Here is a 12764-nt window from a genome sequence, read left to right on the forward strand (position 1 = left end):
TGGAGTAAACGACGATGGGGCTGAATTATCCAAACTCCTCCAGATTCTGAAATGACTTTAATGTGTTTATGTTCTGCATTAAGCATTGAAATGGGCTGAGGGTTCACAGGATTTACCTTAATTTGTGAAATGCCTTTTGGTTTCACGCTCCAGCCCAGGACCAGCAGTGATACGAATGTCTGGGGACATCAGTCTAGCGCCCACTTCCCTGCCAAGTCCCTGCGTGTCCTTCTTCCTGATCTACCTGACGATGCCGGTCTTGTCGCCATCTCCTGCTTGCTCTTGGGGAACCCAGCCCTGTCCCTGGAGGGTGTGCAGGGGTTGCGTTGTGACTCTTGCCAGATCCGCTGAGACATCCCGAGTCCCCAGTCTGCTGTTCCCAAGGGCAGAACTGCCCAGGTGGGGCCTGTGACTTGTGTCACCTGAACGTGGGCTGTGAAGAGACATCAGAAGCCCCACTGTGCCCTGGACTCCACGCGTCCTCGAGGTCCCCTGGCACGCAGTATGCCCTCAGCAACGTTTGCGGGAGGGTAGTCTCAGTGCTGTGCCCACGCACGCTCCTCTCGGAGTCCACTCAGCCGGCGTCTTGAGCATGCAGTGAGGGGAGTGGCAGAATGGAAGGAACAAGGTGGGATTTTGAAGCACCTGGTGTCCAGCCCCGTGGGAAGCTGGCACCACCCCGAGGCCAACGGGAGGGAGAAGCCCCTGCCAGATGGCAGCTCTGAGGGCAGCCAGGAGGAGCATGAGGAACATTCCAGCCTCCCTCTCCTGCTCTTGCGTCTCCAGCTGGGGTGCCCCACCAGCCAAACCCAATGGGCGTTGGGGGACAGGTGCATGATTGTCCAGCCCCTGGGACCCAGATAGGGCAGAGAGGAGCGGAGAACGGACGGGGGAGGGCTGGCTGAAGAAGAATGTGGCCTTGGCCAGTCCACCACATGAGACCTCTGGCTGGTCCCCTAAGCTCTTCCTGGAGAAGGGCCTCTGCTGGAGGGAGCCCCTGTGAGCAGAGAGGGGAGCCTGGGGCACGTCTGTGTGAGAGGGACAGCACAGCAGGAGGGGCACGGGGGCAGAGGCCAAGAGGCCCATTCGGCCTCACACTGGAGGATGCAGGCTGTCGGTGGGAGGTGATGTTGAGTTGGAACTCAAGCCACGGAGAGAAAGGGCCCGGAACCATGAAGTGGGGGCTTTAGGGTCCGAATGCATCACCTCTGGGCGCTTCCTGCCAGGGTGGAGGCAGTTCCCGCTCAACCGACCCCAGACAGGCACCATCACCCTCTCAGGCTTCCCCCAGCTGGGTGAAGTGGAGTGGGTGGAACGGGGGTTCCTCCCAGATCCTTTATCATCTTGGAGCCTTTAACTTACGGGGTCTGGCCCCGCTTGGCTTTGCTACGAGGTTTGTGAGGAGGAGCTGAGCCTCTGTGTCTGTGTGCAGGCTAACGGGATGCCGAGGCCAGGCTGTAGGCCAGAGGGGAGGCCCAGCCTCCAGGAGAACGATTAGGGCTGAGACGAGAACCAGCGCCCCTCCCGCGTGGGCAGTCTCCCTCCTCAGACACCCAGGGGTCGGGGGTTACTTTTATTGCAGAAGGCAGCTGTCATCCTGGAGGGTGATGTGGGGGTCCTGCTGGAGGGAGTGTAGCTCTGGATTCTTCTACGGTCCTGTTCCCCCCACCATTTTCATCAAGGAGTCCACCCGGACTGGCCCAGCGTCCTGGGCCTGGGTAGGGCCATGGGGGAAGGGACAAGGGCTAGGAGAGGCCACAGCTGCCCCCGTGTGTCCAGGCCCTGTCTGCATCTAGCATGGCCCTTAAGCACTTATCCTCACCCAAATCCTAGAAGTGGAGTCAACACTGGAGGAATGTGACCAGAGCCTGGTGCCACCCTGAGCGATGGCACCTCTGAGATCTGAGACATGGGGTGTGGGGGTGCGGTGGGGGACCAAGGAGGGGTGGGGCGGGGGAGCAACCCCCTGAGCAGCCCAGTCGAGTCCCTCAGAGACAGGGACCCAGAAGCCCCCTCGAGAAGGTTCTGCCTCTTAGCCCCTGGACAGCAGGCCGGGGTAGGATGAGGAGCAGCCTCTGACCTCTCGTCCTGGGAAGCCGCAGTGACTTGGGGCCTGCGGCAGAAGCCAAACTTGCAGAGGGAGATTGCAGAGGGAGGCGGTGCTGTCCCCCAGCCTGGAACCCCTGGCCTGGAACCCCTACCTGGAACCCCTGGCCTGGAACCCCTGGCCTGGAACCCCTGGCCTGGAACCCCTGCCTGGAACCCCTGCCTGGAACCCCTGCCTGGGACCCCTGCCTGGAACCCCTGCCTGGGACCCCTGCCTGGAACCCCTGGCCTGGAACCCCTGCCTGGAACCCCTGCCTGGGACCCCTGCCTGGGACCTCTGCCTGGAACCCCTGCCTGGGACCCCTGCCTGGAACCCCTGCCTGGGACCCCTGGCCTGGGAGGCCCGGCTGAGGGGCAGTAAAAATGCCCCTAGTTCGTGTTCTCCCTCCTTCCTCACCACGACCTCCGCTACAGACGACATGCTGGGCTCCAGCTCCAAGACACACAGCTCTAGAGGCGGGGCTTCCTCCACGGCACCCCTCGCACGGCCAAGGCTCCTTCAGTGCCCCCCCAATCCGCTCTGTGCCTGGGGCGTTCACAGGACGGGAGAAAACGAGGGACCCTCAGCTCACGGCTTCACTGCAGTCTCCTACCCTCCCCCCCTCGAGCGACTGCGGAGAGCTGCGACCAGACAGTGGCACACAGAGGCCCACCCGCCTCCGTCCTCACAGGTCCACCTCCAGGTTGTCCACTCTGGCCTCAATGAGACCCTCCAAGGACGTGGTTTGCAGGCCTGACACCAGATAGCAAGAGAGCCGAAAGTGGCAGGCAGATTCCTCCAGCGTTGCGGAGTCATGAAAGATCATTTCCGCCATCCTCCTGCCTCTGTGATGCAGGGCCTCCGTGCTAAGGGTGTGCTGCCTGTGCCCCCGGCAAACGGCACCCCTTCCCGCTCTGCCCAGCCCCTCACAGGCCCTGCCTCTCTGGGTCTAGCTCACTGTCCACTCATTGCCACCGTGTGCCACAGGCCACAGGCTAGACCCCCCAACTGTGACGCTGATTGCTATGGCACTATGACCTCTCACAGACATAATCTCATTAATCTTTCATAGCAGCATAGGAGGTTCAGAGAGGCTAAGGAACACATCTGAGGTCACACAGCTCATAAATGGCAGAGCCCTGGGCTTGGCTTTGATCAAGGCCACTCTGCCCCTGGAGAGTCTCAGTGCTCTATTGAGAGCCTGCCCCACAGGGGCTGTCAGGCACAGGCAGCATCTGAGCTGGCTGAAAGCAAGCCAGGTTACTGCCTTCTTTGCCCTGAAGCATAGCTGGGAAGGAGCTCAGTGGTCAATGCCAGAGTCCTGTGGGGCAAAGGGCTCTTCTCCCCATGCCTTTGTGTACCAGGGACAGTGGTATGTTTTGTGTAAGGAAATGTCAGAATTGCTTTCCCTCCACGGTTAGAAACAGCCCTCATGGTCACGAGTGGGTGGTCAGTGTTGCTTCGACAAGAGCAGGAGAGAGACTGACAGAGAACAGGAAGCATGCGTGGAGATTTGTATCATCGTCATCATCACCAACATCATCATCGTCATAACCACCATTATCACCACCACCATCATCATCACCACCATCACCACCAACATCACCATCATTGCCATCACCACCATTATCACCATCACCATCATCATTACCACCATCACCATCATCGTCATCATCACCACCATCACCATCACCACCCTTATCACCATCACCATCATCACCAACATCATCACTATTGCCATCACCATCCTCACCATCACCGTCCTCACCAGCTCCATCAGCATCAGCATCAGCATCACCATCGTTAGGCTGCAAAACCAAGTCAAGGCAGAGCAAGAGCAGAATGCAGGCCCCTGGTCTGAGCCCAGGCTCTTTCTACCGCCCCACATTTCCTCAGAAACACAGCTCCCTCTGCCACTGGCCTTCAGCTCTCACTGTGAATCCACTGAATCCCTCTGGCACCATCATTCACGAAAGACCAGAGCCGGGAGGATGTATGGAGCTTAGGTCCAGACGTCGAGGTAGAGTTCCAGAAGAACCAGGGCTTTTTGTCCTTCTGACTCCACAGCCTTCCACAGCCACAGGCTTCCTGTGAGCTCAATAAATAGAACTCCACAAGTCCTGCAAGGGGGGAGAGAAAAGCCAGCCTCTGCCCCGCCTGCCTGGTCCTTCTCCCCGATGTCCCCGACAACTGGCTCTACTTCTGTGAGCTAACTACCTACAAGGCCAGTGCAGGGCCCCTCTCCTGGGCGTGAGTTCAGCCCTGCAGAGCATCAGCCCTGTTTTACATAGGGACATGGGCTCAGAGATTCTGGGTGAAGCATCCGGGCCACTCCTCCAGTGAGTGGTGCAGTCACAGCCCTGTCACGGTACCCCCCCCCCGCCCCACAACTGTTCCTGCCATCACCATTGTGGCTCAGCGGGGCCCTCCTTGCTCCCGCTTCACCAGCTGTCCCTGCTGAGGCTCTGTCTGAGGCTGTAGGGGGGCTGCTCTCGCTGAAGCCTCTCTCGGGGGAGGGCAACAGATGCTTCCTGAGGGCCCACGATGGGCCAGGCTCTGGGCAGGGGCTGGGGGCGTGCAGAGGAATCAGACCTGCCCTGCCTTCAGGAAGCCCGTCTGGGGTTACCAAGCCTCAAGCCAGACGTTTCAAACACATCATCTCATTTAATCCCCACCTTGTGAAGTCAGTACTTGTGTTCCCTTGACACAAATGGGAAGACAGAACCTGAGAGGTTAAGTGCCCTGCCCAGGATCACACAGCCTGGAGCTGCTCTTCGTACACTGCTGCCTCCCAGGGCTGTGTGGAGACTCACCAGCCCCCTACACCCCAGCCTCTCTCACCCCCCACCAGCCTGAGCCCCCCAGGCTGGTTGTCACCAGCCACTGAGGGATCTGCCTGCAGGCTCCTGCGCCAGTCGGGGTCATCGGCCAGCAGCCAAGGCAGAGCTGACACCCAAGACCTGGAATACCATAAATTCAAAGTGTGCTCGGTCACCCCTTCCGGCCCCGCATGGCACTGTCGCCTTCGGCTTCCGGTCTGCGATCTGCTCTGGTTGATGGTGATGAGTCACCTGTCCCTGCTCCAGGCAGCTCCTCAAACTCCTCTTCCGTTGCAGACTGCTTCCGCGTGAACTTTTCAGCCTGTGGAATCGGTCAGTCTGGCCACCCGGAGTGGGCGCTGCCGCAGAGGGAGGGGCCACCCACTTGCACCCGCCCCGAGGCACCCCTGACAGCGGCTCCCCTCCTTCCAGCTGTGGATGGGCGGCTGTGGCGCGAGGAGCCGTCGGTGCCCGGGGTTGGGTCACAGCCCCCCACTCGGGCGCTGCCTGGCCCTTGTCTGCCGCCGTCCCCATCTGAGGGATGGGAGTGTTCCCTGTGGACCCCCGGAGTGCTGAGGCGTGAAGGCGCTCAGCACAGCCCCAGGACAGGAAATGCCCAACAGGTGTTCAGTATCCAAGGGACCAGAGTGTCCGTGTCAGGACAGAGCCTCCTGACGAGGCCGGGACTGGGATCTTTCGACTCCTGACTCCTCACACAGAAGGTTCCAGAAGGATTCACCTCTAGGGAGACCTTCCTGCCGGGGCAGATGCCACGCTCCCAGCAGCCTGCCTGCCATCTTCCGGCCCCAGCCCCCCTCACTCCTCAGGGATTTGGCGTGTTGGGGTGGTGCTAGAGAATCCATAACACCCTCCCCACACCCACCGCCTGGCCGGAGGTCCGGGCTGAGACCAGCTGCCCCTTGGCATCCCAGCAGGGAGGTGCCATGAGCTCACAGGGCCTGGGGAGGCCAGGGCTGTGGACTGAACGTTTGTGTCCCTGTAAAATTCACGTGTTGAAGGCCCAAGCCTCAGTGTGACCGTATTTGGAGATGGGCCCTTTAAGGAGGTGGTCAAGGTTAACTGAGGTCATAAGGGTGGGGCCCTGATCCAGTAGGACTGGCATCCTTATGAGAAGAGGGAGAGAGAAGACCATGTGAGGACACAGTGGGAAGGCCACTGTCTGCAAGCCAGGCAGGGAGCTCTCCCCGGAAACGGAACCTGCTGGCACCGTGATCTTGGCCTCCAGCCTCCAGCACCCCGAGAGATGAGTGCTATGGTGTGTTCTGTGTGGCGGCCTGAGATGAGACGCTGAGGGAGCATCAGACCCCAGGCAGGACCCCTGGGTGGCCCTGGCCCAGCCCGTCATGCCCCTGACAACCTGGACCCAGCTCAGACGGGCCCAAAGTGGAGGGGAAGAGCTGGGGGTTGCCAATCCGGAGGAAGGCAGACTAGGAGAGGCCGTTCCTCGGGGAGAGGGCACAGAGGGTATCATCCATGAACGTCACAGCAGGGGTTCTCACACGTGAGGGGCATCAGGGTCCCAGCAGACACCTCAAAACAGACTACTGGGCCCCACTCTGGAGTCTCTGACTCGGTGGGTCTGGGGTGGGGCCTGCGAATTTTCATTTCTAACAAGCTCCCAGGTGCTGAAATGCTGCTGCTCCAGGGACCACTTTTGAGAATCACTGCACCCAAGAGTGTGAGTCCAAAGTTCAAAGGTAGAGCAGGAAGCTGAGGGCCCCCCTCCGCCTCCTCTGTCCCAGAATGCCATTGTGGGGCCAGGATAGCAATGACGTAGGAAGAGGGCTGACATTTGACAGACCCAGTGATGTGGCTGGCCCGTGCATCAACCCATTTTACCTTCCGGACAAAGTGAGGAGGTGGGCGTTACCATCCCCATTTTACAGACAGGAACCCCAGCTCAGAGAGGTGAAGTGACTTGCCTCAGGTCACACAGATATGCACAGGGCCAAAGCCCCTGCTTCTCTCGTTCTCTTGGTGACCTGCCATCGCTGTGACCTGGGGCCCACAGGGACGGCCAGGCCTCAGAGCACTCATGTCTCCCCAGAAACTGCTGCCGGGAACAAGAGAGCAGACTCATATGGAGATGCAGAGGAAGCCTTTCTCGCTGGTCACCTGGGCTCGGGGTTTCCTGCTAGTTTCAAACGGCTGGGAGTAGCGAAATCTATGGTTGCGTTTTACCATCTCCTCCCAAACTCTCCCTGAGGATTGTTGAAATGCAGCCCAGGTAGGAAGGAGGTGTGTGTCCCCGGCTGCGGCTGCCAGGTCGCGAAGCTGCAGTCCCACAGACAGAGCCATGAGCCGGGGTTTCTATGACAACCCAGGCTGCAGTTGTCTGTAATTATAATTAACTTCAGAGCTGATCATTCTCCGGGACCCTTCTGGTGGGGAAAGAGGAGGCAGCGCACGACAGCAGTGAAAAGCCAGGGGGATGGACGACCCGAGCCTCTGGGTCACCCCTGTCTGGGAGCCTTCAGGGAACAGGAGTCGAGAGGGACATGCCATACAAGGTTGGGGGCACCACCAGGCTGGGCAAACACCCCCCAGAGGCTGGCTGCATGGGGACCTTGTCAAGAGCCCTGCCACCCAGTACATTTACCTCCTCCGAGCTCCCTCTTGGGGGGTATGGGAGCCAGGGGCAGAGTTGTGGGCACCAGAGAGCCTGGGTCCTTGTCCTGGCCCTGCCTGACTTGGGTGGTTCAGAGCACAGCTCACTGGGACCTGAGAACACGGAGCACAGAACACTGGTGTCCCCGAGCCCAGTGGAGGGTGAGGGCTGGCCCAAGATGAGGAGAGGGGCAGTGTCCAAGGCCCAGCCAGTCCCCAGACCCCATCCGACCCCAGACAGGGTGCAAGAAATGCTAAGGATGGCAGGGATTCCCGAGCATTGACTGTGTACCAGGCCCCGGGCTGAGCCCCTCAGATGTATCTGATCCCAGGAAAACTCAGACCCATTTGGCAGATGAGCAACGGAGGCATGGGGGTGGGGGTGGGGTTGGTCCAGGCAGCCTGCTCTCAGCACCTGCTCCCGTGGGCCCTGGCCTCACTTTTAACTGTCATACACAGCAAGGTTCACTGACGCTTTGATTGGGGGAAAAAAGGACTCTGCTTCCAAAGTGGTTTGAAAACCACTGTTATGGTCCAACCTCCTTTACAGAGACGGAGACTGAGGCTCTGGGAGGTGAGGCGACCTGTGCAAGATCACACAACTCGTCAACACATCAAAAGGCCACTTCAGTCAACACAGTCAGGATTCTGACGACCTCCGGCTTTACGTGATTCATATGGATGGGATTTTTTTTTTAATATGTCGAAGATTTCTACCAAGTTTGGGCTAATTCTTCTCCACTTCACTTCGTAACAACATTCAAGCTACGCTGCACTTGTCTCTGTCCAGCTCCCTACTGCTTCAGCCAGAGGAAACTGAGTCCGAGAGAGACGATGGAGGGGAGAGCCAGCGCAGCACAGGCTGGGCTGCCCACCCCCTAGAAGGTGAAACTGAGGGTCAGAGTGGAGCTCTGGAGGTTAGGGAAGACTAGGGAGGGCAGAGATGGGAGGTTGAGGGATCAGGGAGAGGGGACAGAGGGACAGAGAGAGGAAGTTGAAAGGCACGGAAGGGGACACTCAGGGACATAAGCATGTACATTTGTAAGAATTCCTCACCCTCAAGAATACATTCAGGGGTATTTTCAAGAAGATATTCAGTATACTCGAGAATATAGTCAATCATATTTACAGATGAAATGCTATGGCTGGAATTACTTCAAAATAATCCAGATTTGGGAGAGGAGAGAATGGATGGGGACAAAGATCAGACACGACTGGTCACACACTGATCCCTGTTGACATTGCACACGGTGCTCCTTACATTATTCTGTTTGCATATGTTTGAAACTTCCCATCATAAAAAAGCTTTTTTAAAGTATATAGTATAATATGTTTCAGAATTTCTTAATGAATAGTTTTTTAATATACAGTCGTGCATCGCTTAACGACGGGGCTGTGTTCTGAGAAATGCATCATTAGGCAGTTTCACCATGTGAATACGGTAGAGTGCACTTACACAAACCTAGATGGGCTAGCCTGCTACACACCCGCGCTGTACCATACTAACCCTGTGGGACCACCGTCATACGTGTGATCCGTTGCCAACTGAGACATCTGTTATGTGACGCATGGCTGTAGTTGTCTTTATAAGAAGAGATTAATGAATTAATGCCCTCAGCCTCTCCCTTCTCTGCCCCCGACTCTCTCCCTGTCTCTCCTTTTCCTCTCTCTCCCTCACTACCTCAGCCCATCTCTCTGTGTGTCTCTCTCTCCTCCCACCATCTCAGTCTCTGTCTCTCTGTCTCTCTCTCTCTCACCCGGGAGTCAGCAGCCAAGCTTAGCAGCTGCATACTGATTCTCCTCTGTCTTTCCTCCAGAACGTTTGTTAAAATACTGGTACAAGAGAAAAATAAATATTAGTCAAACAAAACATCACAGAAATCTTCCAAATCCATCCCATCCTGCACGATTTGCTGTAAATGTTAGAAGCCAGACGACTTGGCCCTTTGTCCCTGGGCTTTGGGTGAGCCCACTCTGGGCACACTGGCTGCTGCCATGCGGCTGGTTCTCAGGGCGGAGACGGAGCTCACACCTGAGCTCCTGTGCAGACCTGTGCTATCCTATCACCCACAATGCAAAGTCGAGTTGCCACTATTATTACTTGGGAATGTCTCCTCCCTTTCCGGGATCAGTTTCCCCATCTGTAAAAGAAGTGGAGGACAAGATGGTTACTAAGCCCCTCCCAGGCCCGGGATGTGACACGGCTCAGCGCTACCCTTCCTGCAAGGACAGTTGGCATTACTGGGCTGGGGATCCATTCTGGGAGACAGAGAGAGCTCAGGTCTCCCACTCCTCCCCTCCCAGCTCATGGCACGGAGACATGGAGAGAAAGAGGAGGTCAAGGGGCAGTCAGGGGCTGCATGGGGTCCCAGCCCTGCACCAGGCTGGTGCCCCAAGACCAAACCTTTCAATTCAGCCCTTCTGCCCGGGTTCTCTCACTCCATCTGCCAAGAACCACAGGAGAAGCCGAACATTCCCGAGTGTGAGCCCCCCAGGTGGGATGACCAGCTGTCCCACTTTGCCTAGTCTGAGGGGCTCCCACAAAGCTGGACTTACAGCGCTACAACCAGGATGGTCCCCGTCAACCTGGGTGACCTTGTCGCCCTACTCCCAGGCAAGTTGGCTGCATAAATTATTAGCAAAGAGGAATATGGGAGGGGAAGGAAGTTTAACTTTAGCTGTGATTACCCAGCTTTGGGAGATGAGGGAAGCAGAGGCTGTTTATGAACTGCAAGTCCTGTGATTAAAATAGCAAAACACCAGGCCAGCGCTGGTCAGGGAGACCCAGCCGCAAGAGCGTTTGCATTCCTGATGTTACGAGACTTTGTCTCCCTCATCCAGAAAAGGCAGCGAGCCAATATGAAGCATCCTGCTTCTTTGAGCCAATCAGCCAATGAGACCCAGAGCCCTGCTCAGCAAGAGGAACAAGAAAAGTGACTTACTGAGGGAGGGGTCGGGCTAGGAGATGCTGGCCCAGAGGAGCTGCCACCTGATGCTGCCTCCGAGCCTCCAGCTGCCAGAGGCTGCATCAGCCCCATACGTCCCGAGGGCGCCTGCCAGGACCTGATCCTTGGGCGCAGACGTGGAATGAGAAGGTGATGGGTTACTGGTACCACCTCCTTCTCTGCCCACCACACTCAAAACACAGACCTACCCCTTCTGAAAGAGGCTGAGTCTGAGTGGGATATGTCCAAGCGGATCTTGTCATAAAGTCAAGATCAGTTAATTCATTCAGCTCCCCTCTACTTTGTTAGCACCACTGCCTTTTCCCCTTGGAATGCATAGGCAGTGGGCTGCTTGATCTTCTCAAATTAAGTGGCCCATGGTCAAAATGTATGACCAATAATGGCTAAAGCACCCAAGTTATAAATTGCTTATTTTTGTGGTAAATTAGAACAGAGCCTGTGGTATCCCTGTAGTGACACTGCCCTCACCCAGTAGTGGTTGTGACGTCTGGGTGGGAAAGCAGTTACAGGTGGTACAGAGACATGTAACCTGAGCCCACCTAACAGGACTGGCCTCGAACTTGGCTGAACCTACAGGGGAAAGGCCAGGCAATGGGGAGTCACCCTGCTTTGGGACTGGGGGAAAATCTGCACGATTGATCCCAGGAAGAGACGGATGGGAAGACGAGTTGCTCAGTGCCAAGTACATACACAATGAAAAGCAAGCCACGGAGTTAGTCAAATGTGAGTGCCATCCAAGCTTGAGATCACAACGAAAATTCAAAAATATTTTGTATGGAATAATAACCTCCTACAGAGCAAAATGTGTGGGATGCAACCACAGCTGTGGTTAGAGGGAAATTCCTAGCCTTAAATGCAGAAAGGAAGAAGGATCGAAAAGTAATGAACTCGGATCCATCTGCAGAAGTTACAAAGGGACAGCAAAATAAATCCAAAGAAAGTAGAAGGAAAGAATAAAAGTAAGAACACAAATTAATGCACTAAGAGACAGAATCAACAAAAGCTAAAGTTGGTTTCTTGAAAAGACTAAACAAACTTCTGTTTCAAATGATCAAGAAGAAAAGAGATGACAGCTACTAAATTCTGGCAGGTAAACAGCACCTCCGCCTATTACTAGCTCTGTGTCTTTGAATTAATCAACCTCTCTAAGCCTGCTCCTTCATCTTAAAGTTAAGAACTATATTACCCGCCTCATGAGCTGTCACGAGGTTCATTGTGAGAATGTGTGCTAAGTGTCTGGCAGATAATAGAAATTAAATAAGTCATAACAGTTAAGTCATGGCGGTGGCAGTGCTTGAGAACATTCTACCGGAGCCCAAAGTGCTGCAGGGGGACAGGCGAGGGGGGACCCCTTCTTCTCCTGGGAGGAGTCAGGGAGGAGCCATTTCCAGGCTAAGCCTTGGAGGATGAGTAGAATTTAGTAGAAGAGGGAGCACAACCCAGGCTGGGAGCAGAGTGAGCAGGACACAGGAGGCCTGGGGCCAGAGGTCCGTCCCTTCCCCATAAAACACAGCTTAAGGGGAGGAAGGGCCAACCGAGGGGTCGAGGCCTCTGCGGGCAGCTGCACAAAGCAGTGGGCTGACAGGTGAGGCCAACGCTGAAAATACAAATGGGCCTGGCTCATGGCCTCGTGCATTATGCGGCAAGGGTAAATAATGGATGACCTGGAATTTTTTTTTTAACCATTTGGTTACCAGTTTCTGTCTAGGATGCTGAAAACACAATGGTCTTACCCAGTCTGTCTCTATAGTTAAGAGAATGATTTAATTCTCATTATCTCCAGGCTAATCGAGATGGTATTTTCTGCTGGAAGCAAGTAAGCAAGTTTCCCACAAACCAAGCCAGCTTCTCCCAGAAGACAGGCGTTCTCGCCGGCTCTGTGCGCTGTCTCAAAGATCTCGGTCTGCACAATGGGCGACACTGAGGTGAAGAGACCTATGCCTCTGAAGCTGGGGGCGTTGGCTTGTAAACCTCCTGGATCCTGCCTCTGGGGAGAAAAGAGAATCAACCCAGGATATCCTCTGCCCACCTGTGGGGCTCTGCCACCCCACAGGAGGGTTGTGGGTGGGGACCCTCTCAGACGGAGCCTGATCGGGGTGAGGTGCCGCCCTCCCCAGAAGAAATGTGTCTAGACCCGGGTTAGAGAGAGGGAAGTTCTAACCCTCCCAACCGAGGGATGGAGGGGTCCCCCGAGGGGTCATAATAAGGACTTCGGGGTCACAGAATGTATTATCAGCAGAGTGACCCATGACCTTGGGCTCCTCT

At 56.1% G+C, this 12764-nt stretch overlaps 1 long non-coding RNA gene across 1 annotated transcript; it reads left to right on the forward strand.

Moving 5' to 3' along the window:
• The first annotated feature begins 6018 nt into the window (after positions 1 to 6018).
• Positions 6019 to 12595, forward strand: LOC111768234 (uncharacterized). The gene is made up of 4 exons (XR_002800414.2): positions 6019 to 6181; positions 6974 to 7153; positions 8084 to 8418; positions 12283 to 12595. It is a non-coding gene; the product is annotated as an uncharacterized lncRNA (long non-coding RNA).
• The last annotated feature ends 169 nt before the right edge of the window (positions 12596 to 12764 follow it).

The sequence above is a fragment of the Equus caballus genome, chromosome 15 (assembly GCF_041296265.1).
Source record: "Equus caballus isolate H_3958 breed thoroughbred chromosome 15, TB-T2T, whole genome shotgun sequence".
In the NCBI taxonomy this organism is placed as follows: Eukaryota; Metazoa; Chordata; class Mammalia; order Perissodactyla; family Equidae; genus Equus; species Equus caballus.